The 27,825-nt window shown below is 48.4% G+C and overlaps 1 protein-coding gene across 2 annotated transcripts in view; it reads right to left on the bottom strand.

Annotated features, from left to right (window-relative positions):
* Nucleotides 1-27,825, bottom strand: part of LOC147677755 (gonadotropin-releasing hormone II receptor-like) — a 352,501-nt gene that overhangs the window by 218,334 nt on the left and 106,342 nt on the right. Inside the window, exon 1 of one of the 2 annotated variants that reach the window (XM_086945395.1) lies at nt 7,024-7,116. The exons of the other annotated variant lie outside the window; for it this stretch is intronic. The gene's annotated coding sequence lies outside the window, so the exon portion shown is untranslated. Of the gene's footprint in view, nt 1-7,023; nt 7,117-27,825 lie in introns of those variants that run through there. 2 annotated transcript variants of the gene reach the window in all.

The raw sequence follows: 27,825 nt of genomic DNA, 5'->3' as shown, positions 1-27,825 counted from the left end.
GAGGCCAAGTGGGGGGAGCTGGATGCGGATCTGTACCAGCAGACGATGAGTGGGGCGAAGTTTGGACGCACCATTTACACGGCCAGCGGGCTTCCGCTTGCGCCGACCCCCTTTTCGGCCCATCCCACCCATGGGGGGGTGGGGTCCGGGGACACCGCTGGTCAAAACCCAGTTGGAGCCTGCTGGGACTTTAATAAGGGCTCCTGTACCAGGCAGGTGTGCCGTTTTCGGCACGAATGTTCCAAATGTGGTAAAAGACACCCAGTGGTGCGCTGCTGGGGGACCGGGGGAGGACACTCACAGGGGCAGCAGCAAACAACGGCTCCGGCAGGGGGAGGGGGGCAGCAGAGGGGAGGCCAGTAACTTGGGCAAAGGCTCATACACCGGTTCGGCTGGATCGAATGGAGCCTCTGTTGGAGGCGTATCTGCGGGCAGACGATGCGGCCTGCTGCTCTGGGGTTTCAGGGAGGGTTTTCGATTGGGGTACGAGGGTCCACGGATCGCTCGGTTGGCGGACAACCTGAAGTCCATGAACGCACACAAAGGAATCGTCCGGGAAAAGCTGTTCAAGGAGGTAAAGGAGGGAAGGATGGCAGGCCTCTTTCAGGAGCCGCCCCTGACCGACTTGATCATTTCCCTGATTGGGGTTATTCCGAAAAAAGAGCCAGGACAATTTTGATTGATTCAGCACCTGTCGTGGCCGGAGGGCACGTCGGTGAATAACTACATTTTGGCGGACCTAGCGTCGGTGTCGTACTTGTCCGTGGATGTGGCGAGGAGGTTGGTGTCAGCGGCGGGACAGGGCGCACTTATGGCAAAATGTAACATCAAATCTGCGTTTCGGTTGCTGCCGGTACATCCGGCGGATCTCCACTTGTTGGGGATCCAGCTCAACGGGCTCATCTTTGTGGACAAAGCACTTCCCATGGGGCGCTCGGTTTCCTGCGCATTGTTCTAGAGGTTCAGTTCCTTCTTGCAGTGGGCTTCTTCCTGGCACACAGACTCAGAGGCAGTGACGCATTACCTGGATGACTTCTTCCTGGTGAGACGGCCCGGTTCGATGGACTGCCAGCAGTTGCTGGACAGTTTTATGGACCTTATGGGCTACCTGGGGGTTCCCTTGGTGCCAGAGAAGACACAGGGTCCCAGCACGGTGCTGTCCTTTCTCGGTATAGAGCTCGACTCAGCGGCCATGGAAGCACGCCTACCGGGCGACAAGCGCGCGGTGATGGTGGCACTGGTGGGAGACATGCTGGCGAAGCAAAACGTGACAGTGAGAGAGGTGCAGGTTTTGCTGGGCCACTTGAATACCGAGTGGTGTGAGCGGGGCGGACGTTCTGCCGTCGATTGGGGCTGGCGCTGTCCGGTCTGACGCTGCCGCATCATCATGTGCGCCTGTCGGCGGGAGCAAAGGAGGACTTGCGCATGTGGCTGGCTTTCCTGGGGCGCTTCAATGGGGTGCCCAAAGCGCCGCCGGAGGACTGGGAGTGGGATGGCACGATGTCATCGGATGCGGCGGGAGTTGGCGGCTTTGGCCTCTTCTGGTCAGGGCGATGGTGCGCGGAACAGTGGCCAGGTCACTGGCAGGCAGGGGGGAGGAGTATTGCCTTCCTCGAATTGTTTCCGTTGGTGGTGGCGGTTACGGTGTGGGAGCAGGATTTGGCGCACAAGCGGGTTTTGTTCCAGGTGGACTATATGTCGGTGGTGCAGGTGGTGAACAGGCAGTCCGCTAGGGATCCACAGGTGTTGAAGTTGATGCGCATTTTCGTGTTGAGGTGCTTGGACCATGACATTCTTTTTCAAGCCCGGCACGTACCGGGGGTGGACAATGACATTGCGGATGCTTTGTCTTGTTCAATGTGGCGGAGGTTCCATGGGCTAGCCACGGAGGCGGGAGAGGGCAAGACGCCGGTGCCAGCGGAGCTTTGGTCGGTGGGAGACCGTGGGTCATTCAATTGGTGAAGGCGTCGGTGGCAGCGTCGACATGGAAGGCGTACGAGCAGGCATGGCAGGAGTTTCTGCACTTTGGAGCGGTAAGGCAAGGGGACAGGTGGCGGCGGGAGGAACAGGTGGTGCAGTTCATGCTCGCTTTGATGGACAGATGACTGTAGCGGGTGATGATTGCAGGGAAACTGTCGGCGGTGGCGTTAATGGGGAAGCTGTGGTGGGGTTATGCGCCGTCAGCGGGGGAATTGGGGGCGCGTCTCTTGGAAGGTTGGGAGAGGGAGAAGGGGGCACGGGTGCGTCAGCGACAGCCGATTACGGAGGGCATGCTGGAGGAGTTGGTGCGGCACTTACCGGCGGTTTGTAAAGATCCGGTTGAAACGGTGCTGTTTTCCACACTGATGTCGTGGATGTTTTTTGGAGCATTCCGGGTGTCGGAGCTGGTGGGGTTGAAAGATGGTCCGGGGGTGCTGTGGGGGGACGTGGACGTGCGAGGCCGGGAAGTGGCGCTGCGCTTGCGGCGCTCTGAGACCGATCAGAGAGGGGAGGGTACTTTGGTGGTGTTGGGGCCTGGGGGGTCGGCGGCGGTGTGCCCAGCAGGATGGGGGAGGCGACTGGCAGGGGGGAAGACTCAGGGAGATGTGGAAGTTTTTGGACGGGGAGGGGCAGGTAGAGTGACGGCAGCTCAGGTGTTGTGGGTGATGCGGCATGCCCTACTGTCTATGGGTGAGGACCCAAAGGAGTTCGGGACGCATTCCTTTCGCATTGGGGCCGCGACGGAGGCGGCACGATGGGGTTGGGGTAAAGAGGAGATAAATCGGCTGGGGCGCTGGAAATCGGACTGTTACAGGACTTATGTCAGGATGCGGGGGTAGGCATGAAATGAGGATGGAGCTGTTTTGACCGCCGCTTACATGTGTGTCTTTGCAGGTGCGGTGGCGGGGCCAACGGCAGCGGCGATGAGTATTTACATTGTGGGCCATTCCTTTGTTAAAAGAGCGGAGAGGGCCGAATGGGACAAGCACAGGAACCTCAATTTGGAGCTAGATGACCAGTTGTTTCGTTGTCATTGGTGGGGAAAAGGGGGCATGCGCTGGCACGAGTTGGTACCGGCATTGAACAATGTTGTGCGGGGGGAGTTTGTCCAGATGTGGTGGTTATTCATTTGGGGGAAAATGATTTGGTGAAGTGGAAGGGATTAGCGCTGGTGAAGCAGATGAATGCAAAAACCACAGTGATGGACAGAATGTAGAACAATGTCATACATTCACCCCAGTACGGAGATCTGGGCCTAAATCCATCATGTTTTTGCACTTCACACCACCCCAGTTCAGACATGGCCATATGCAAATCAGTCTGACCCTGTGCCTCATGGGAACAGTCCAGCCCGAACTGCCAAGCCATGCCTTTCCTGGTGAAGCAGATGAAGCGGGACTTGTTGGAGATACGGAGGCAGTGGGCGGGGTGTCATGTCATTTGGTCAGAGTTTGTCCCTAGGCATTGCTGAAGGGGAGTGGAGAGGCCAGTGGCTATTGACAGGACAAGGAGGAAAATTAACAGCGAGATGCGGGGGTTTGTGATAAGGAAGGTTTGGGTAGGATGGAGCACCCAGAGCTGAGGTATGGTGCAGTCTATTTCTTTAGGGAGGACGGTGTACATTTGTCCCGGTATGGTATGGAGTTGTATATTGTGCAGCTGAAGTAGGCAGTGGACCGGGCTATTGGAGTGCGCAGGTATCCGAGCGGGGTGCAGGGGTCCTAGGGGGGGGGTCGAAAGCCGTAATGGGGCTTTCGAGTGGCGCTTTTTCCTAGTCTGGGGGGGGGGGGTCAGGATAGGAGGACTGAGGTTTCCTGGACAGAGGGGGGGAGTGTACATATGACAGATATTTAACCAGTTAGTCAGGCATTGTGCAGTTTGCATTTATGTGTATGTTGTTCTTTGGGGGGAATCATTTTAGGGGTGGGGGTGGGGGTTTGGTCAGGTATGTGCATAGTTAGTTAGGCCTAGTTTTGTACGGCACAGGCCAAGGGTTTGGTATTTGTAGGGTGCACCTGCTTCCAATAAAGCGGCCTTTGTCACACCTTAATTTGTGTCTCCGGGTGGTCTGTGTCCCTCCCCCCCCCCCTCTCCCGATGGGCCCCAAAGCACACACCAGAAATGGGAATCGATTTCATTTATACCAACCATCATAACTCCTCAAAATTTTTATGTTTTAGGTCAAACAGTGAAATCCCCCAGGTTGAAGAAACTGACGACTACAACATCTGCACGTATATTAGACTGACTGACCTACCTGTTGAGCAGTGCAGAGTGTGGGGCATTTCAGAGGTGTTCTTACGCTTTGAAAGAGAGGGCTGGTAATTACTAAAATATGTATGGAACTATAATCTTCCACCGTCATGCAGTCGCGACCATGGCATGCAAGGGGATTTGTTTCTGATCTCATGGGCCACTCTTTCTGCCAATGATATCAGAGTAAGTCATGGTAACGACTCCTATATCTAAGCAGCATTTGTTGTTATCCTGCCAAGGAGGTAACCTGACTGCGTGCTGTGCCAATTGCATGAGTGATGAACCTGTTGTGTTTAGGTGCCTGATCGCAGAGTATTGTTCTTGGAAATCAATGGGCTTTCTTTATGTTATTTCCTTGCGCCTGCTCTGTTTTTGAAAGTGTTGTCTACAAAGAGAAAATTGTGAATTTGCTTTGCCATTTTGTTCTTCTTTCCGATCTTCAACACTTCAGATTTTCCCTAGAGCTGGCTGTCTGGTGTGTAATAAAAAGGTAAATTGTTGGCTGGTAACACAGAGGAATAGCATGCTATGCCATTTTTCTAAAACACGACAATAGTAGTGTTTACAGAAACATAAACCCCGCAGAAATATCAATTGAGGGTGTTAATAAGTGCGATAAAGAATCAAGGGACAGTGAAATAACCGAAGGGAACAAAACAGGCGTGGAAACATCGAGAAGCAAAGGAAACAAAACAAATCCAATGGCTAAAAGAGAATCAAAGAACCGAAAAAGACTTGGATAACAACCGATTCTAAGGGCAGAAAAATTAAATGAATAGGAAAGAATCTAAGGTGATAACGACGGAAGTTTAAAAAAGAGAAAAGTACAAAAAAAGAATAGAAAGTACAAAAAAATGGAGAGAAAATTGTCTAAAGGTGATAGAAAGAACTAGAAAGAAAATGAATCAAAGAAGAGGAAATAAATCAAAGGAGAAAAGAAAGTAAAATAAAAGAATCAAAAAGGTGAAAAGGAGCCCAAACCTTGCTTAGTTAAAGAATGAAAAGAGGGAGAAAAATAATTAAATGCTGCAGAGAAGTGGTTATGAACAAGTTATACTGCGACAGTAGCAGAGCACTGTTTACAGCTTAAGGTGAAGGCAAAGATTTGCTTCATTACTCCTCCTTCACCCAAGAGACTTCCGTCTATTTAAGACAGCAGTAAAAACCATGAGAAAATAAGTGTGCATGAGAATTCAAACTCTGCAAAAGGAGGGGTGGAAAACAACAAAGCCTAGTTAACATCTATATGGTCTTCTAAAGACCTGTGAAGTACTCGGGCGTTGCTGTGTGTGTGCCCGGGAAGCTGTATCTGCCCCGGCTGCCCCACACAAAGTGGAGGGGGAGAGGTGGGGGGGGTCTGAAGCCCTTTTCAGTCCAATGGGCACTCTGCGCCTGATCTACAGCATGCACAAAGGTCAGCAGGCTCAGGATCTTGCCTGGCAATTCCAGCTAGAGCAAAATAAGTTTGGTGCAAGAAAAAAAAAAAGAAAACGGGCTACCTCTGCGAGGCCCGAAAATAGAGCCTGATAGAGACCCGTTTCGACGCCCCCTGAAAAACACTGCTGGTGCTCAGACCCGGACAGACCCAGCCCACTGAAAGCCCTGGATACAGGGTAACAAAAGCACATTGTTCTTAGAGGAAACCTTTGAAGAATATTAATCATTTGTGATAATGTCACATACATAAACATTTAATCTGAATGACCACAGGAAATAAATGTAGATATCCCTGAATATATCAAACGGTATATTTTTATTCCACTTGGAGTATCATCAACAAGTTAATCTCTGGCAACAAAAATACTACCAAAAACAAAAAAGTCATACATAATTTAGCAGTAGTATATAAAACACCTTTCGCATGAATTATGGATAATCAAAAAAACCATATCAATGAGAATTAAACACAACATATAGTCATATAAACATCCAATATATTTGACAAATATGCGAAATGGTGCTGGGCGTCGACGTTTCGGTCCCCTGTTGGTCTAACAGATCCTTGGGACCATCTTCAGGACGAAAGAGTTGCACATATACATCTAATGTAATAAAAACAACAACAATAATACATATTATCCCTGTGACTCAAAGAGGTATATATAGTCTGCTCAACACATAAAGAAAACAAAAGTGCACAGATACCACTAGTGTCAACCAAACCTTACAAATATCATGTTGCCCATCTAACAATACCATAAACCACATGTGTGTAATAGTGTGAATTATAAAGAGAAATAAATAAAAAAGCCTGTATCAGACCACCAGAGCCAAGAAACTAAACCACTTATAGAGGCACTCAATCATTTATTATATTCAAAGTATGTTTAAAAAGAAGAATTATTAGGTGCTAGAAATCTATGAAACACCTCTGATACCCAATAAGTAGCCAACGGTACTTACATGTCTAGTTAATCAGACATTGTAGAATCTGTGGGTCAACACAACCAACAGCAGAGTTACACTAAAAAGTGCTCTAAAAGAGGAGCCCCTACTAGGTAAGTCCAACCGTTTATATAAAACAGTACAATGCTACTCACATGGGAGACAAGCCAGAAAGGTCATCTAAAAAGCAACATGTTCTCAATAATTAGCATCTAGCTAACGAACAAAAACCAATACCAATAGATGCACCCAAGTGATAAACAATACATTATTACTCACGTCAAAACACGGAATCGCCTGCAAAGTAACGTAACAAGTGTCACACAATTAGCAACAAAATGCCAGGTTAAGATGATCAATCCATGACTAAAAACGAGCATAACGGGTACTGGTTGTACCTACTCGTAGAGAAGGAAAGGAACCAGCCACGCTCGGTCCAGGGACGCCAGACTGTCGAGTACGAGGGTGGCATCCAACCGACAGCGTTTCAGTAATAACGCGATGACGTAATCACGTTGTAGAAGGTGGCGGCCATCTTAGAACGGACTGCCAGTTATCTCTTTAAGAATATGGAACAAAAAATGGTTATAAATGCTTTATTTAAAATAGTAATAAACCATCCAAAGGGGACAAAAACGTCCCACCAATGCACCACTAAATAGTGGAACAATGAAGCAACAGTAAAGGAACTCTAGGCGAGATTACTTAATAGCGCCAGAAAAGACGGCAGCCATCTTGGGGCGGTCTATATTTTAGGAGAACTATATCTCCTTACTGCATGTGAATCAAACGAATCAATAAAGTTTAAGCATTACATTCGATGCAAATCATCTAACCAACGCTCAAATAAATAGAGTATGCAAAGCAAAACAGTCAATCATCATAATGAAACTCAACAGCACAGAATAGTGGAACTATTAATACTAATACCAATACCAAAAGGCTGTACCATATCCAGATTTCACAGTTTGAACACCAAAGTGAGACAAAACTCGTCAGTACATGATAAAAGGATCCTAACAGTATGGAAACACATCAATGTCTGAGAAATGAGTCTATAGCCACAGCTGGTGTATGAAAACCAATATGATCCTCTCAGTAATCATCTCAAAGTGGCCAACGTATGCCATTCAATTAGAAAGTTCAATCCGTTATCTACTATGTTGCATGACCAAATCCATTTGTTTTCTTTCTGTTTGAGCAGTTTATCAACATTTTGTCGCCTCTTTGTGTTCTTTACAACCTCAAGCACAAACCACTTCATTTCTGACGGCCTGTGTGACAATTTTTGATAATGTTCAACAAGGGGAGCAGTGGTAACTTTACAACGAATGCGTGACTGATGTTGTAGAATACGTTTTTTGATTTCTTGGGTAGTTTTGCGAATGCATGTTAAAGCGCACGGACACTGTATACAGTATACTACATTCTTTGTTAGACAGTTCGAATGTTGTTTGAGGGTAATGACTCTACCATTTAAAAGGCAACTTTTAACTGTGTCAGTAGTTGCACAAGCAGCACAACTACCGCACGGGTATTGTCCTACTACTGGTGCTAAGCCCCATAAATTTGTTATAGTGCTGGGCGCTTTTTCTTTATAGGTTCTAACAAGATGGTGACGTAAATTTCTGGCCCTCTTGAAGGCAAAACGCGAATTTCCAATTGTGGTTCTACCTTCCTAATTAGGTGCCAATGTTGTCTTATTATTTTCTTAATTTGGTTGGACTCAGTACCATAGGTCATTACGCAAGTGATGGGTTGTGTCACGTTCTCAGCCTCAGATTAGCGTATGTCTTTCTGTAGCAACGCTTGCCGGTCATATTACCATGGCATGTTTGACCAGTCTGTATGGATATGATCTCATAACCAATTTTGATTGCAGAATTTTCGCCTCCCTGAAATAGTCCTCCCTTTTGGTGCAGTTACGTCGAATTCGTAAAAACTGCCCAAAGGGGAGATTATCCCGCAAATTACGAGGATGGTGGCTGTTATATTTTAACAGCGTATTTCTAGCCGTGGGCTTGGTATACAAACACATGGATAGAACCCCCTCATCATGTGCAATCTGTAAATCAAGAAAAGTAATAGAGCTAGTGCTGCTTTCCAAAGTAATTTGTAAATTAGGATCCTTTTGATTCAGCCATACATGGAAGTTTGTTAATTCATCTTGTTGCCCTTCCCACACTATACAAACATCGTCGATGTATCTTAATATTTACAGGGTTGCATCCTTGTGACACCATTAAGGCGATCCTGATCAGGTGCGTAAATTTCCCCATTGTCGCTAATTTTATTGTCGTTGACTTGGAGAAGCATATGTCCGAGGCCAGGATTTTAAGTGGGGAGGGTCTGAGCACCGCCATTTTTTTTTGGTGGGCCTCGAAGGGGTCTCTAGGGGGCTCTATTTTCGGGCTTCAAAGGTCAAAGGTAGGGTGACCAGACATCCCGATTTTTGTTGGTGTTTCGGGAGAGCATGCGCGCGCACTGCTTAAGCAAATCAAGCTAATGCGCTCCCAGTACCCCTAGCATCCCCACACCAGCTCGATCAGACATGCAACTAGAGTGCCCACAACTCCCTGGTAGTGTGCTTTCATCGCAGCATTGTGTCAATCAATGGTAACTCAAGTGGGATCATTTAGCAGCTTAAGCGACTTCGTGTGAGAAACTGCCTACATTTTGATATCTCTTCTTTACTTCTGATCATGGGAAACTTGCTTGTAAAAGTCCAGTCAAACAAAAGTTAGACGTGAAATAATACAAACCTGTTTGCACAGTAGGAAATTTTATGTGACCGCATCATAATGAGGATGTGACAGCCCTATTTTGCAAGTGTGAGAACAGCAGTCTGATTTGTTCGTTGCGACGCTGGCCTGCAGCATCGCCCAGTTGTTTGGATCACCACAAGCCTCTTGGCGTGTTTACCGCCAGTGTTAAAGCCACAGAGGGGCCTATTCAGTGCCCTGGTGACAAGCACCCACTGGCATACCCACGGGACGACGAAGGGGAGGAGGGAGCATTTGCACTGTTGAACAAAACTCCTATGGGTACAGTAGTAGGAAGTGTGGAGATGCAGGGGCTCTAAGAAGGGGTGAAAAAATGACAAAAAATCATTAACATGCAAATGGTCTTTTAAAGAACTCTGAAGTACTCAGGTGCAGCTGTGTGTGCGCCCGGGAAGCTATCTCAGCCTGGGCTGCCACAAGAGGGGGCGGGGGGTCTCTGAGGAGTCCTAGAGCTGACAGCTTGTCAGAGCAGGGGGTACTGCTACACTAGTTATATTTATTTAGACCATTTAGACCACACCCTCCTTAGATAGGCCACACCCCTTCGAGGTTTGCCCCGCCCCTTTTAGAGCACCCCCAGTTTTTTTCACACTTAAAGCCTTGTCCGAGGCCTCTTTTCAGGTCTTTGCCTTGTTCAGAGACGTCGATACGTGTTTTTGCCTGTAAAGCTAGGGGCATGCGTTCAAGTCTTGATATTGACCAGGTTCAAAGTCAGGGTTGAATTACTCACGGGTGCGACACCCGGAAGGACCAAGCCCACTTAAAGCTCTACATAAACGCTTCGATCATGTAACTTTCAGCTTCCCTTGTCCTAAGGTCGACCTAGGGAGGCTTGGTTGAAACAGAATTGTCTCGCGTGAACTGTGAAACTGCTCATGTGCTGCGCCACACAATCACCTCAGAACTTACAGTATCTCACCAGCCTTTTCTACGTGACTGCTCACCTTTACCTAAGAAATCCACGCAGACTACAACCCATATGATTAACATATAAAACTCATATTTTTCGTAAGAATTACACATGGCACGGATGGAAAAGGGATCTATGACCGTCACCTGTTTACAGCCTCCAAAACCCCTCTGTCCTCATCCTGCTTTATTCGTTGGCCTCTGCCACTGCCTCTAACCCTCGCCCCAACCCCTCGTCAATCCAAGGGGTATCAAATCCTTGGCACCTTTTAATACAGTTTTAAAAGTCGTCTACCTTAATTTTCACTTCTCTCACTATATATAAAGTATTGCGTTTGATGTAATCAATTCCTTCTCAAAATGGCACCCGGTATCCATTTTGAAGTCCGCTCTATGTTTTTGTAACCATAAGCATCAGGGGCGCCAGAAACGTTCTCATATACAGTGCCACTGTGCAAAACATTTTGCTGCCATTAATACATTTACAGAAAAACGTGTTACATCTCCATATACGACACACTAATGGCAGCAAATCTGAAATTTGAGCAGCTGCAATTATTTTTAATTAAGCTGTCAGAATTCCATCACAGCTGCCCTCAATGGCGCCTCTAATTGACAGCGTCTTTAACAAATTGGCTGCTCAACTCCCACCTGTTAGGGAGAAAGCTAAAGGGATGCATGCAATTGAATTCAGAGCCTAATATCAGGGCCACCAGAATTATGCGGCAGGAAAGGACCACATCATGCGGCAGGATTGAGGAAATTATGGAGCAGGAAAAGGCAAATTATGTGGCACCATGCAGCACATTTTGTAACAGTATTACTTCATTATTTTGTCATTTCTACATGTATTAATATTATCTGGGCATTGGTTGCACCGCATTAGTACCATTTTAACACTCAAATATAGCAATAAGCAACAGAAAGGTGACCAGTTCAGCTTTGCAAAGGGACTTCCACTGAGTGGCAACACATGTTTATTTATTTATTTATTTCAAAGGTTTTATATAGCACTACTGGACCCAAGAGTATCAGAGGGCTTTACAAGGATGGTGAACATAATGAGATAAAATTAACAATTACGCGAAAACGAGTTACAGTATGATAATGCATTCAACAGGGCTAAGGGGGCAAAGAAACGGAGAGATAAAAATTAAGTGGAAAATGAATAATTAAAAGTTAGGAGAGAGAGGGGGGGTGAAGAGAGGGGGATAAGAGAATAAAGGGATTGAGAGGTGGTAGGAAGAGGAGTGGACAAGGGAAGAGAAAGGAGTGAACATGGCCAGAGTCAGTAACATTAGATATCCCAATACTTGTTGAGAAGAAGTACTTTGAGTTCCTTTTTGAAGAGAGGGTAAGAGGGGTTGCAGCGAAGATCCTTAGGGAGAGAGCTCCAAATTGTAGGAGCGTTACCAGAGAAGGCACAGGATTTGGTCTTTTGACATTTTTGAGTCTGGGTGGGATCAAGACAAGGGAGTTTGTGCTCCTCAGGGACCTGGAGCAACCTGCTTTGTGTAGTTTTGTTGTAAGTTAAGAAGGGGTGTTTTGGTGAAGAGCTTTGTGAGTGATGCAGGCAATCTTGTAGGTGGATCTTCCTTCTATTGGGAGCCAATTGAGATTTTTGAGGATGGGGAGATGTGATCAAATTTTTTACAATCAGAGATGAGTCTCGCAGCTAGATTGAGAACAAATTTAATCGGAGCAAGATGAGTTTTAGGGGTGCCAGCCAAAGTGGCGTTGCCATAGTCAATCCTGGAAAGGACAAGCGATTGGACAACAAGTTTGAAATTGTCTGCTGGAATAAATGGTTTAAGTTTCTTGAGGTGGAGAAGGGTGAAAAGCGCACTTTTGGATGCATTTTTAATGTGGGGGATGAGATTTAGATTCTGGTCGATACTGATGCCTAGGGATTTGACAGAATTAGAGGTGGAGAGTGTGCTGCATTTTAAGTAACTTTTCAACTGGTTGAAGTAGAAATCAATTTTTTGGGTTAAAATCTGCAGATGATGTGGCAGATGATGGATTGCGTGGCAAAATAGGCAAATCTATAGTTATGTGAAAATATCTGCACAACCACATAATTCCAGTGGCCATACTAATAATGGCGTTCGGTTGATGATATGACTCTGGGTAACAGTGAAATTGTTTTTAGGTTTAGCCTTGCTGAAGACATCTTGGGGACCTTCAAAAAGCTTCCTTGGCAATACATTCTGCCCATTCTGCCCATCTTTGTGGTTTGTAACTTACATTTTCTGGCTTTCTATTTACTGGCTTCATTTGTTTTAGGCTGTCCAGGGTGATTTTGTACTTTTCACACCAACTCCACTTGCATTTTTCCAGGAGTGCTCCTTTTGGTATACAGGCCTGTAAATCTTGTTCTTATCTTGTCACATTTGCTTTGCATTCAAAGACCGAGGTCAAATGTCAGGCTCTTTCTTCTGAGGGAGTTTGGTGTTTACTTTTCCTTCTCTGACTTCAAAGTGAGAGGATTTATGTGACAATTGTGATGGACACTGGAAGTAGGAAGGTATTTTTCCCAGTACACAGCAACATTTAAATGAACTGTGCAAGTAGTTCAGAATTAGGAACACACATGAAGCACATTTTTTGGTAATTCTTAAGCGTGTTGGAAGCAAGTGCTTTAATATGATCAAAACAAATCATTAACTAGGTGATAGCATTCTCAGACATTATCGTTTGTGCGCTGAATAGTTTTGTTAGTAAAATTGTATGCCGGTGCAAATGTAATGTCATTTCAATTGAAAATGTGTTGTATGTAATGGCAGTGCGCTACCACACCATCAGTGGCAGAACGAAGCTTGAGGCCCCACCTGCAAGTTACATGGAGGGCCCCTCCACCTCCAGACCCATTCAAGCCTGCTACTCGTGCACAGTGCCGGAGGGGACACCCTGGAGCTCAGGCTCCCCAACACCGTGGGGGCTGTGTGGGCTATCGTTACGCCACTGTGCACCATGAATACTCCACTCTACACTAGTCCACTGTATTCTGCACCACTCCACTCCACTTTACACCACTCCACACCACTGCAATCTGCGCAACTGCACTCTGTGCCACTGTACTGTATGCTTCTCTACTCTGTACCACTCTAATCTATGCCAATGCACTCTACACCACTCTGCTCTACGCCACTGCATTCTGCGCCACTTCGTTCTACACCACTTCAATCTAGGCCACTCCAATCAACTCTGTACAACTCCACTCTACGCAATTCTGCAACACTGCACTCTACGCCACTGCACTCTATGGCAATCATCCTTGCACTCTATGACAATCTACTACACACTACTCTAATCTACTTTGCACCACTACACTCTATGCCACTGCACTCTACACTACTTTACTCTACACCATTACACTCTACTCTATGCCACTGCACTCTACTCTGAAACATCTACTTCACACCACTGCAGCACTCTACACCACTGCACTTTACACCACTTTACTCCACTCTTGCCACTCCACCCCACTCCACAGCACTGCACTGTACGCCACTCTATTTGAAACCACTGAACTCTATGCCAGTAAACTCTATGCCACTGCTCTATACATCACTGCACTCTATGCCACTGTAATGCACTCTGCACCCACCACTGTATTATGTGCTGTATTATGTGCTACTGCTCTTTACACCACTGCACTCTATGGTCTGTAGTCTGCAACACTGCACTCCCCATCACTGAACTCTACCCTGGACTGCTGCACTCTATGCCACTCCACTCTGCAGCACTCTAAGCTACTGCACGCTCTGCCCCTCTACTTTATGCCACTTTACTCTACTTTGCTGCACTTTATGCCACTCTACTCTGCACCTCTCCACTCTACACCACTGCACTCTACTATGCACCACGTTAATCAATGTCACAGCATTCTACGACACTACATTGCACACCGCTGAATTCTCCGCTGCTGCACACTACACCAGTGCACTCTGCATCACTATACTCTGCAACACTCTACGCCAATGCACCCTATACCAGTCCACCCTACTCTACGGCATGCCATGCCATGCAACTACACTCTACTCTGCTTTGCAGCATTCTACCCTGCACCATTGCACTCTATGCCACTGCACTTTACTCTGCACCACTCCACTCTACTCAACTCTACTCAACAACACTCAAAACTCATGCACTCTCCAACACTCTAATCTGCAAAACTGCACTCTGCGCTACTGCACTCTATGACTCTCTACTCTGCATCACTCCAGTCTACAGCACTGCCCTCTGCAGCACTCCACTCTATGCCACTGCACTCTAGGGCACTATATTCTACTCTGCATCACTCTACTCCATTGCATTCTGTGCAACTCTTCTCTACTCTGCACCACTGCACTCTATAACACTGTACTTTATGCTACTCTACTCTGCACCACTCCACTCTGCACCACTGCCCTATACGCTACTACAGTCTACTACGCAACACTCTAATGTATGCCACAGCATTCTATAAGGCTGTATTGTACGCCGCTGAATTGTATGCCCCCCAGTCTACATCACTACACTCTACGGCACTATACTCTGTAACAATCTAAGCAATGCACTGTACACCAGTCCACTCTACTCTATGCCACTCAAAGTGACTCCACTCTATGCCATTCCAATACACGAGACTCTCTGCCACTCCACTCTACTCCACTCCTCGCCATTCTGCTCTACGACACTCCACGCAAATCTCCTCTATGCCATTAACTTATAATCATGCTGAACAGAAACCATTCTGGTGTACAACATGGCTTAAACACATTGGCAAAACCAATAGCTCTTGCATTTGCAAGACCCAGGGTCGTAACAAAGGCCCTCCGCAGCCCCCACAGTGTGGGAGGCCACAGGCTTACTCATACTGGAGGGGCCTCCAGATATGCCCTACAGATATGAGTGTGAGAGGCCCCTTCAGTATATTTTGTAGAGGGGCACCCTCACGTTTTGTTGCACCACTGGAAAGACATTTTGGCTTTCCCAATGCTTATTTACTGAGTAACTATTTATGCAGGCAGTGGTCGAAGTGGGGGGGGGGGGGATCTGAGGGGCACGGCATTACCATACTTATTTACTTTAAGGAAAACGGTTTCCCTATATTTTGTGAAAAGACAACAGTCCCTGGGCAGTTAATTCAGACAGTTGAAAAGCTGCAGCTGATATGTACAGCAGAGAGTCTCCTGTGCAGTGAAACCGAGAGAGGAGCAGACAGCTAAATAAGAAACAAGCCTTCTTGCGCCGGTGCCTGTGGGCTGAAAAAAAACGTAAATGTGCACAACCGGTTAATCTGCAAATGTAAGTTGGAAACTGGTAACAATTTTAATTGATGGAATCACTTGAAGCTTCCTGACTCCACAGACTTATCATTTTTTAGAGGTATTGAACGGTAGTTGCAAGCTCAACTGTGAAGTGTTCGCGTTTAAAGGGCAGTTATGAAACAAGCATTTGCAATGCAATAGGTCTCGCATTAGGAAAGTTTGAGCTATTGGTATTGTAAATGACACATTTTTTATTTAGTTTTTGTTTTTGAAAATAGCGAAATTAATAGCTTTGCATTTACATTGCCAATAGTTATAACTTTCGCAAATGTGACACCTATAGCATTTGTAATGAAATATGTGTTGTATTTACGTGACTTACATGTATTGATATTACAAATAATGCCTTTTAATTTCTTTAAATACTTAAATAAAAGTTATTTTAAGAGGGTAAGAGGGTGAGGGTGGCTGAGTGAGGGTGAGAGGGTGAGAGGGTTGTGAGGGTGAGAGGGTGAGAGGGTTGTGAGGATGAGGGGGTGTGAGGGTGTAGGTGGGTGAGTGAGGGTGTGTGAGGGTAAAAGGGTTGTGGGGTGAGGGGGTGTGAGGATGAGGGGTGTGAGGATGAGGAGGTGTGTGGGGGGTATGGGGGTGTGAGCTTGAGGGGGTAGGAGCGTGAGGGGGGTGAGCGTGAGGGGGGTGAGCGTGAGGGGGGTGAGCGTGAGGGGGTGAGCGTGAGGGGGCTGAGCGTGAGGGTGTGAGCGTGAGGGGTGAGCGTGAGGGGGGAGCGTGAGGAGGGGAGTGTGAGGGGGTGAGGGTGAGGGGGGAGCGTGAGGGGGTGTGAGAGTGAGGGGGTGTGAGCGTGAGGGGGGGTGAGCGTGAGGGGGGGTGAGCGTGAGGGGGGGTGAGCGTGAGGGGGGGTGTGAGCGTGAGGGGGGTGAGCGTGAGGGGGGTGTGTGCGTGAGGGGGGTGAGCGTGAGGGGGGTGAGCGTGAGGGTGTGAGCGTGAGGGGTGAGCGTGAGGGGGGAGCGTGAGGAGGGGAGTGTGAGGGGGGAGCGTGAGGAGGGGAGCGTGAGGGGGTGAGCGTGAGGGGGGGAGCGTGAGGGGGTGAGCGTGAGGGGGTGTGAGCGTGAGGGGGGGTGAGCGTGAGGGGGGGGTGAGCGTGAGGGGGGTGAGCGTGAGGGGGGTGTGAGCGTGAGGGGGGTGTGAGCGTGAGGGGGGTGTGAGCGTGAGGGGGGGTGTGAGCGTGAGGGTGGGTGTGAGCGTGAGGGTGGGTGAGGGTGTGTGTGAGTGTGAGGGTGAGACTCGCGTAAATGCAACACTTTTTACATATCTTTACTGGTGCAAAACGCATTGGTACCAGCATGATGCACAGAAGATGGATGGCGTTGGTTGTAATTGGTGTGCAGGGGAGTTACAGGGGGCTTCGAGACAACATGTTCTTTCCACCAATTCGGTCCATTTAAAAAGCCACCTCTTTAAATAGCAGCAACCGAAATAAAAAATAAAATCTCCAAGTCGCACATGTATTATAGCTACAGCGTGACTTATGGCATTAGTAAAGCTGTTGCCAAGGGAGTCAGGCTACTAGCAGCCAACAAGCGCGTGTTTTTCACTTTCTGACTAAGAACAGAAATTCGGGAGAAAAAGTAATCACGTTTACAACTTGAATAGGATAACGAAACAGGCTGATTAAGACAAAGCATTTCCGAGGGCGGGACAGGGCTGCGGGCAGCAGGCGCCATTGTTGTGTGCACATGTGATGTTGATTTAAAATTTAAACTAGTCCTTTCTTTTACATATTTCATAATACTATCATTTTTGTACAAGTGTGCTAAAATGTCAAAAAAACACCAAACATTAGTGAGACACAAACTGGCGCATAACTTAATTGCATAATATGGCCTTCCATGGCGAATAATTTAGTGAATATTGCCACATACCTCGAGCCGTTGCAGGATTCTAGTTTGCACACCATGTTACAAAAGCATTGGGGATGACCATGTGGGCACCTACCATATTGTTTTCATGTGAAAAGCTAACGCTACCTGAAATTGAGAACAGACCGGTTATGAGGTAAGATGTAGCACCTGACCCAGCGTGGAACAGTAAAAGAACTCGACTGCACCTAAACGTGAACAACTCAATCGAAAAAACAAACAAGGCGGAAGAGACGCGAGACCCGCGGCGACCCGGAAGCTCTTGGCCGGCCGGCCAATCCGCTCGCGGCCAACCGGAAGTCCCGCCTCCTGAGGTCCGTGAGACGCCGGCGCATGGAGCGCCCTGCCGGTCCTGGGTAGCCCGGGTCCCCAGGAGGGGGCCAGGGAGAAGGAGGAGTGTGGCGCCTGTTGCGGGACTCCTCTGACCTGTGGGAGCCCCGATTAAGAAGAGGAGACGAGACGCGCCGCGCCGTGAGGAGCGGAGCGCGAGTGGAGCCCCGCCGGAAGAGCGCAGTCGGTGAGTGGGGCCCAGGGCTAATGTGAAGTCCGTGCGTGCCTGTGTGTATGCCTGTGGGGGAGAGGAGGGGGCGGGAGTGTGTGCGCGCGTGTGTGCGTGTGTGCGTGTGTGCATGTGTGTGCGCATGCGTGACTGTGTGTGATTGAGAGAATGCGAGGCAGGGGATAGTGTGCCTGCGTGTGCATACGCGCGCCTGTGTGTGTGTGCGTGCGTGCATGCAGAGGGGTGGGGGCTGCCTGTGTCTGTGTGTGAGCGAGGGCTGTGCTCTGCGCAAGCGCAGCTCAGACGCGCGCTCCCGAGGTGAAATCTGACAATGGGAAAGCGCGCGTCTGACTGCTGTCCACTTTCCTAAATACGGGCAACATAAGTTGACGAGCTGACAGCATTCATGCTTCGTATGAGTGCCACATCAGCTCGACCTAAAAACGGCACTATGTACACTGGGTATTACGAAAATCTATATTTTTGCAGCACTTATTTTATCCTAAACCTTTTTGTGCATTTTGTAGCAGCTTAGCTTATAAGATGTGTAATACAAGTTTTAAAAAATTACTTTCATGTTCACAGTGCTTTTTCTCACAGATTCACAGACTGGGACGTTGGAGCACCAACCATACACAAGTCACTATTCTCCACTGCACCAACTAGGATTCAATTCTGTGGCTCTCTGGTGCAGTACATTAACAAATAAAGATTTCATAATTTACGATAGTGCATTTCCCACTGATTAACTTAACTTGTATTTAAATTTCATTTAAGCTGTGCCTTATTTTATATGTAGATACCTGAAGCTGAAAGACCGAATAAAGTTACAATAGTTTATGTTTTCTGCCATGCCTTTGACTCCGCCCCCAAGCCCACTCACCCCACCACGTTGCGAGCAGCACCACAGTTCCCATGCCTTTTGTTAATGCACTTCGACCTCTGTATCCAGGGATCCTTCGTTCAGATTCCAATGATGTGTGCAATACACTAAAAAGGCTCTGTTTTTCATACAGGTTCCCAAAGAAAGGAGTACACTCCGCCCACACCTTCGGTTCCTAGTCTTGTGTCTCCTCTGACCCCATCATGCCACCAACGTCATATCACACATCATTCTCTTTCCTCTGGGTCATGAAATTCCAAACCCATTGGCGGCTCCTCCACAATGGCGGAGGAGCGTTGCCCCATCTCCTGGCTCTGAGCCAGCAAACGAAAAATAAAACAATGCTCTAGCATCGTTTTATTTTTCGTTTGGCAGCTCTGAGCCAACTTGTGCCTGGAGGGGCAGGGCATGGGAGGGGGGATGAGCGCTTGTCACTCCATAAGTACGCATATGTGTTTGACCGCCCGTCTCAGGCCGAACAAAACACACAGGCGCACTTAGGTTTCTCCAGCCCAGCAGCATTGAGCAACCAGGCTAGAGAAACCCCATAGACTCCCTGACCTGAGCAGAGCGTCTTTCCTGCCCACTCAGGCCAATCCCTGCGCTGCTCTGCAGCACAGGGATTGGACGGGAGTCTGTCCCAGGGCCTGATGGGACCAGGAAGCGGTCAGCAGGAGCTACTTGGGAGGCGGCCGGCTGCACCAGGTACATTTTCCTAATTATGAATATCAACCTGCCAACACCCCGTGCTCGCTCCCCTCCTTGCGCTCCCCCCACCAGCCCCACCCCCCTTTGTTAGTGGAGGCCACCACTGTCCGAACCCAAACTGCTCGAACTTTATTTTTTTTCCCTTTAGCACTTCCGTGCTTTTTCCCTTGCAGAGTTTTCTCCAGCTTTTGAGTTTCCTTAGCTTCCTCCCGTGAGTCCATTTAAGTTACAGGTGTGTACAGCTCGCTAGGTAACAAGGGAGCACTGAGCACACATTTTAGGATGTACATATTCACATTTCACAATGATGTTACCTTTCATATATATACTATTACATTTCTTATTCATTTACAATTTTAGGTACACAAAGGTTTAGCTAAAATCACACAATTTACCAAGAAGTGCTGGCGCCAGGATTGGAACTCAGAATGCAAGTCTGCACCTTAGCCCCTAGACCGCTTCTCCTACCTGGCTTCATGCTCTTCGCAGCTTCCAGTTCTATTACTTAGAATCCGACCATCCGAGCACAACATCCATAGAAGGAATCCTGGAAAAGTCGCCATAGATGACCAAGCCGCCCTTTACTCCAACGGAAATGACAGGGTACCACCACATGTGGAAGAGCATGAACCAGGAAACTTGAGTAAAAAACTGCTTGATGTGCCCTCTATCCTTTCACATGCCATACATGCAACATCACAGCAACATGACCAGACCAGATGCCAAGGTGTCAGCATCTCTTCCCAAGGAGAACTTGGAAACACACAATCTGCAAGCACACCGCACAATTTCTAACCAAAAATCCAGGTGCGCCTGTAATTGCTCCAGACAGGGTGCTATGATGCCTTTGCATGCTACACACATGATGTTGCAACTTAACACCTGCGCTTGCCCCAAGGTGCTTTTTAGGTCATACCTGGGCAGCGCATGCGCTGATCTGGGAGGCTTGCTGTATGCGAGTATGGGCAAGAAGCTCCGCCCACTCTCCGCCCATATTTGTAATTGGCTCTTGTCATTGTCCTTTGAAAATGGTGACTCCTGATTCGTTATTAGACTTGTTAATCCCTCCTTAGTACCGCCTTGTCTTCATTTGGAACCTCCAATGAAGACTGGCCCTTTTCCTTTTGTTGTTACACAGTACATCTTATTTGGTCTGTAAGCACTATTTTCTTTAATGAGTTTCTCCTACTGGAGGCACAACATGCTTTCCTGGAACATTCCGAGCGCCATGCACGCTTTCACTTTCCAAGCAACCTGGGACAATAACGGCCTCAGCTGCAAATTATTATTATGTTAATTTCTCACACTCCTACCCTATCCCCAATCTCCTGGCCTCCTGGGACTGCATATGCAGTCTGCTTCAGTCTGTGATGATCTAGAGTTCGCAGCTGCTACAGTGGGCACTTGCCTGTCCGCCTATTAACTGGATGCCGTCCAACTGGCTTAAATGAAATGCAAAAAAGATGGACATAATTGTGTTTGGGGATTGAAAAGGGCTGCTCGGGTCCATATTTTTACTTTTTTTCTTTGCAGATTCATATTGCGCGAACTCGACCCGAATGTATTGGCACGCTTTACATGAGCACAGGTTACATAGATGGCATACAAAGTGCACACACCCCAGATACATTTCTTCCCCCCCCCTTTGATAGATACACCTGAGTCCTGTTTGGTTTCTGCAGTGTTTATATTTTTATTAAAATTACAGTTCAAAACCAATTACTCCATTGGTCTCCATTTCTTTATTGTAAACTTTTAAACTTGTTTATCAACATCACAGTTGTTCAAATATCAATATTTACACGTATGTACTTATTCATTCAATTTACAGCCCGTTCTCCAACGGGGCATTGCTTGCCCTTCGGGCTGTGCCAGCAGGCCACAACCAAGTTAGCCTGCTCTCCTTAATGTAACCGCCCTCCGGTTAACAGAGCTGCAGGTAAGTAAACTGCCACCACTTGTGGCACCCAACGGCTTCCAGGGTAGCTAGAGAATCCAGGGCCACCAGCAAGTCAACCCCAAATCTCCCGCCAGCCCGGAGCCCATGATGATATTTAAGACCCGTTCTGGGGTAAAAAATGGCACTGACCAAGGAGTCCCTGTGATAGCTCTTGCCCAGGACCCCGCAACCTCACCTACAAAGCCTTACTTCAGGGATGGGTGGGTGGGCAACTTCTTTCTGCGACGTCCGACTCCTGGGAGGTCAAGTGGACAAAGAAGGCGTCCTCACGTGAGGCGCGGGCTTTTAAGCTTCGCGCTCCAGACTACTTCTGGACCAATCTAACCTATTGGTGACGCGTTTCCTGTTTTACCCCTTCGCTTGTCCCTTCCGGGTCGCGCGCCCCGGAAAGGGGTTTCCTTACCTCGTGGCCCTTTGGCTGCCACTAAAGGCGCCACGTCCCTTAAGTGGGGTGGCACCTTGCATAGATGTCATACAAAGTGCACACACCCCAGATACATTTCTTCCCCCCCTTTGACAGATACACCTGAGTCCTATTTGGTTTCCGCAGTGTTTATATTTTTATTAAAATTACAGTTCAAAACCAATTACTAGATTGGTCTCCATTTCTTTATTGTAAACTTTTAAACTTGTTTATCAACATCACAGTTGTTCAAATATCAATATTTACACATCTGTACTTATTCATTCAATTTACAGCCCGTTCTCCAACGGGGCATTGCTCGATTTTTGAAGTATTTCTGCTACTGATTGGTTCAACTTTTTCACTGATTTATTCACGGCCCTCGGGGGCGCTCCCCGTGCCCATACCTGCCTCGGAATGACTTCGGACCATAGTAAAATGACATTCGGTAACATATTCTTAATAGCTGCCAGCGCAGTGAACAATGATTCTTTTACACCCCTTCTTCCCGCCGGGATCATGTCATTGCCTCCGCAATGCAACACCAGGACATCTGGGGTGGGCATGCATCTGTCCATGGCTGCCCGCAAGTCGCCGGGGGCGTCGGCTAAATGTTGCCCCCCTACCCCCACCCAATGGTGGTCCACCCCATGGGTCTCCAGCAACTTTCTCTCCTGCAAACTGGGGAAGGCCAGCCCCGCCCTGCGAATGAAGGAATGGCCGCACCAACATATTTGGGGTCTTTTGGGCGTGGTACCTAGAGCAAAGATTTGGAATGAAACAACCGTCAGTCCTAACTGTGTATAATAAGCAGCTGGGTTTCATAAGGGGGGGGAGGGCGCGCTCCTACCTCAAACTAGTTGCAGACTAACGTAACGTTCGTAACATGCTGACTTCCAGTACCCTAGTCTCCTAATAGTTTCCTCGGGGAGCCCCAGACCTGCAGCTGTAGTAGCCGCCCCAATACGGAATTAATGAGATGTAAAACATGTGGAGTCTACGCCTAGCCTAGTTAGCGCCATCTTTACTACCCTCGTGCACTGAAATCTAATGAGAGGGGAGCCGTCCATATGCAACAAGACCCTGTCGTCGTTCCCTTGCGGCCTGATCTGCAGGAACTCCCTTGTCAATCTTACAGGACAGTATGACTTTTCCGCCCCACTGCCTAAGTGTATCCATGTCCCCTTACCCATAGGATCTGTCTTCGACCTACGCACCCTGACTTTCAGGACGCCCCCCGACTCAATAAGGTCCGCGCACCGTAGGCCCCCCTCCATGTCAGTCTTAGAGGCCGGCAGTAGTTCAGAGATCCTGAGTGCCCCATAAAAGGCTAGCACATAAGCTACCCTAAACAGCTGGGTTTCATAAGGGGAAAAACAAATCTTAGGCAGGGTCTCCAGGATGTCTACCAGTCTGGCTGCGTCTATGGGCCTTCTTGAATCCTTCGCCCCAGGGGCTAATCGTTCCCATCCCTTCACCGCTCTCCTCACTCTCTCGTCTTTTGTTGGATCTACCACCCCACTTAAGCCAGCGTAGAATGCTAGTGCCAACAGTTGCCTCTTCATCATTGCCACTGATTTCCCGCTGTCCCTCTGAAAGACTATGAAGCCTAACACCCTCAAGGGTGAGAAGACCTCTGCTAAACCTGCCCCTTTTAAATAAACTTGGTAAGACTGCCACGACCTCTCATACATACTCTTGGTCTTGGGGGCCTGACGCAGTTATCAAATCGGGGGTCGCGGGGCATCAAGTTTCCATAGCCCCACAGGGAAGTGCGTCATCTAACTGTCCCCTTGCAGCCAATGTGCGCGGAAGTCTGCCAACTTAAAACGGGACAAAGCGTCAGCGGCATGGTTGTCTACCCCCGGAACATGTCTTGCAGTAAAATGTACATTGCGCCGCAAGCATTGCAACACTAGTTCTTTCAGTAGCCGCAGCACCCATGTGCGAGTTGCTCTCTGGTTATTAATCGCCATCACCACCGACATGCTGTCTGACCAGAAAACAATGCGCCTGTCTGCTAGCGTATCCCCCCACAGATGCAGTGCCACTACTATGGGAAAAAGTTCTAAGAAAGTAACATTGCTTGTCAGACCCTGCTAAGCCCATTCCTCCGGCCAGTACTGCATGCACCACTTGGGACCCAAAATTGCCCCGAAGCCTACGCTCCCTGCTGCATCTGTGAAAAGTTCAAGGTCTGCATTTGAGGAGGCCGGTTTCCGCCATATCACAGACCTATTGAAATCGTCCAAGAAAACCTTCCAAACGCTCAAATCATTTCTTACCTCAGCTGATAACCTAACCATATGGTGTTTTGCGCGGAGCCCCGACATCGCCCTTGCTATGCTCCTAGAGAATGCCCTGCCCATCGGGATGACTCTCAAGGCAAAGTTCAGTTGTCCTAGCAAGACTTGCAGCTGATGCAACGTGACCTTCCTTGACCTTAAACAGTCCTCAACAGCAGCCTTGAAGGCAGAAATCTTTGATTTTGGTAGCCTACAAACCCCTTCTCTTGTGTCGATCTCAGTACCTAAGAATGTCAGGCAAGTGGTAGACCCTTCCGTCTTTTCCGCTGCCAAAGGAACCCCCAGGGCTTCAGCCAGGTGCTGGAATCCCAGCAGGGCCTTCCTGCATGACTGTGAACCCCGAGGACCAAGGAATAGGAAGTCGTCTTGGTAATGTTCTACTGCATGGGATTTATCCGTTGAAAGGAATTGCTCCACCACCCATTCTAAAAATCTGGCAAAAGATTTGAATACTGCGCACGCGATAAAACAGCCCATTGGCATGCACAGGTCAATGAAGTAATCTCCCCTGAAGGTGAAACCCAAGAACTTAGTATCATCGGGGTGCACTGGCAAGAGCCTAAATGCAGCCTATATCGGATTTGGCCATTAAGGCCACTTCGCCTAAGTCCTGCAGTTTTTGAATTGCAGTGTCAAACGTTGTATAGCGGACCGTGCAAAGGTCTGGGTCAAGCTTGTCGTTAACCGATAGGCCTGGGGGGCTCGACAGGTTGTGTATCAGGCAAAATTTCCCTTTTTCTTTTTTAGGCACTAGCCCTAATGGGGAGCAAACCAAATCGAGTATTCGAGGCTGACTGAAGGGGCCCGCCACCCTCCCCAGAGCGACTTCTTTCATTATCTTATTCTCTGCTGCTTCCATATTCTGCAGCACCGAGCTCTGGTTGCGCGGGGGGACACTGGTAGGGGTGGCCTAAGACGGGATACGAAAACCAGATAGAAAACCATTATGTAAAAACTGAGCCTCTTGCCCATTGCCGTAGCTGCTAAGGAGGTGAGTCAGGACATGTGTCTTAATGGGAGTTGGCAGATTTCTCGGATGGCTGTGGTGGCTTCCCTTTGGCTGGGGTTTGGGCTGGCTGCTCTCTTGGCCTTCCTGACTTTTTAAAGCACCTAATCTCTGGGTGAGTCGCGCCCCCACAGTAGGAGCAGCAATGCTTGAACTTACATGTGGCCCCTCTAGTGCACTCATTTTTGTTATACAGCCAGCAGGCCTGTTTTTTGTCCCCTGCCCCCCTGTCGCTACGAAAGGACTGAGTGTTTGAAGGGTAAGTAGCCTTGTTTGACGGAGCAGAGGAATAAAATACTGCATGCCACACATTGATCTCCCGTTGGTCCCACGCTATCCCGGGATGCACTGCCTTCATTTGCCTAAACTTGGTGTCGTACTGTAACCACCCTGTGCCTGGAAACTCAGAGGCTGCTCTGTGTATCAGCGATATGTGACTGATTATCTGGGGGGCCAACGCGGGGTATCTCTCTACCATGATGGTGGCATAAATGGCGAATCCTGTAATCCAATTCCTTATAGACCACTCAACATAAACCTTTTTCTGCTTGTACTCGCCTTCCTTGCCCTCCCTAGTCTTACCTGGAACTACACCCGCATTGATGAGTTCAAACACGTGTATATATTCCCCACGTAGGATCTTTTCTTTAGTGTCTGCGGGCACGTGCCATGTGATCTCTGCGGATGGTGATAAGGTCATGGATGAGGAACCATATATCAACAGGCTGTAAGCTAAAGACGGCTGCCCCGTCTACCCCGGCCCTCCCTGCAACTGATGAATCGCTGGCCCTGCCGTATTTGCGCCGGTGTTTGGTGTCTGCCCTTGCGTAGACAAAGTAACTACGTTTTGGGATGGGCCCATGACCCCTGGTCCAACAATTCCCGGGTAAGCTGAGGAAAATACCATTGCGCTAGTAGGGCAATTACTAATTGCCTGTCCGTATGAGGTTGTCGCCGCTACCTCTGGGGATTGCGCTACCCCTCCGACTGTACCCAGACTTGGGCTATTCCGCTACCAGGTTGTGCAACTACCGGGGGCAAAGCTGTATGAGGGCAGGGCGCCTCCGCAGTAGCAGCAGGCGCCACGCCCGGATGAGGGATATTGTTCTCTTTCGTTGCGTTGGGAATCAAGTCTAATGTCTCAAGCATCTCCTTCTCACCTGAGGATGCTGGTTGGGACTTGGCTGCCCTGGGCCGTTTTTCCTTCGCCGCGTCTTTGAGCCTTTCTGGCATGCACCGCGCCCGTTTGCCTTGCCCTCTTTCCTCCTGGGCATCCGCTCTAGCTCCCTCTCTCATAGCTTTTAACGCCCAATCGACGCCTTTCTCCTTTGTGAATTCAAGCAGCTCCGTCAATGCGAGGTAGTCGTCACTTTTGGCCGTGGCCCCTTTGCCTTTCATTGACCGTTTCGGCGGCATTCTGCACTTAAAGATAAACAATGTTAGCCCTTACTCAGCAAAGACCGTACCCTTTGTCTATGATTGTCCCAACGTTGTACCTGTCGGAAAGAAAGCTGTATTAGTTTGCCGCTGTATGGCCACTGAGCCCACCAATTATCTGCTGCAAAAACAGGCCCATACTTGGCCTTCGATGGGTATTCCCACCGGCCTGTCGCGGCTGGCTGATTAGTTACTCCCTTAAATGTTCAGTGTATATTGCGCTTCTAGGAGGGCAGCTTAGTTATTTATTTTCTAGAGAGGTACGCGCCTTGCTTATCGCTCAACGCGCATCGGACCCCCCCAAACCTACGCGCTCCCACGCTTTGGAAATCCCACAACACGCCGCTACACCCTCCGCGCTGTTCGAGATTCTCATACTGGATCAGCACACATCGTTCGCATGGGACATCTACCCACACATTTCCACACTGCGAGGCCCACTCACCTAAGCCTGAAGTCGGAAGAGTACACGCACCCTGGTTCCGCAGCAACTTCTTTCTGCAACGTACGACTCCTGGGAGGTCAAGTGGACAAAGAGGGCGTCCACACGTGAGGCGCGGGCTTTTAAGCTTTGCGCTCCAGACTACTTCCGGACCCATCTAACCTATAGGTGACGCGTTTCCTGTTTTACCCCTTCGCTTGTCCCTTCCGGGTCGCGTGACCCGGAAAGGGGTTTCCTTACCTCGTGGCCCTTTGGCTGCCACTAACGGCACCACGTCCCTTAAGTGGGGTGGCGCCTTGCATTACACAAGGACACATTCTTTTTGTTTTAGGTAGGAACGGGGAGATTATGTGATTTGCCCAGAATCATAGGAAGTGGACGAGACCCCCGAGGCTCGAACCTTGGTTTCCAACACGCTGTTTGCTACCTCTTACATTTTGTTTGCTTTTGATACTTGCACAAGTGCCACCATTGCCTATATTAACGTTTGTTCTTGTGTTTGAGTGCCCTCCATTTATTGCAGTATTATACCTCTACTTGTACTTTGTACGCTTTTATAACCTGCACACATGTCACTTTTTCCTCCTGTAATGCACCGTTTGCTACCTCTTGTATTTTGTTGGCTCACGATTGTCACTTTTGCCTCATGTAATGTAACGTTTGCTTTTGTAATTTG

The sequence above is a fragment of the Lissotriton vulgaris genome, chromosome 12, assembly GCF_964263255.1.
Source record: "Lissotriton vulgaris chromosome 12, aLisVul1.2, whole genome shotgun sequence".
Classification (NCBI taxonomy): Eukaryota; Metazoa; Chordata; class Amphibia; order Caudata; family Salamandridae; genus Lissotriton; species Lissotriton vulgaris.
This window is presented reverse-complemented; position numbering and strand designations above follow the sequence as displayed.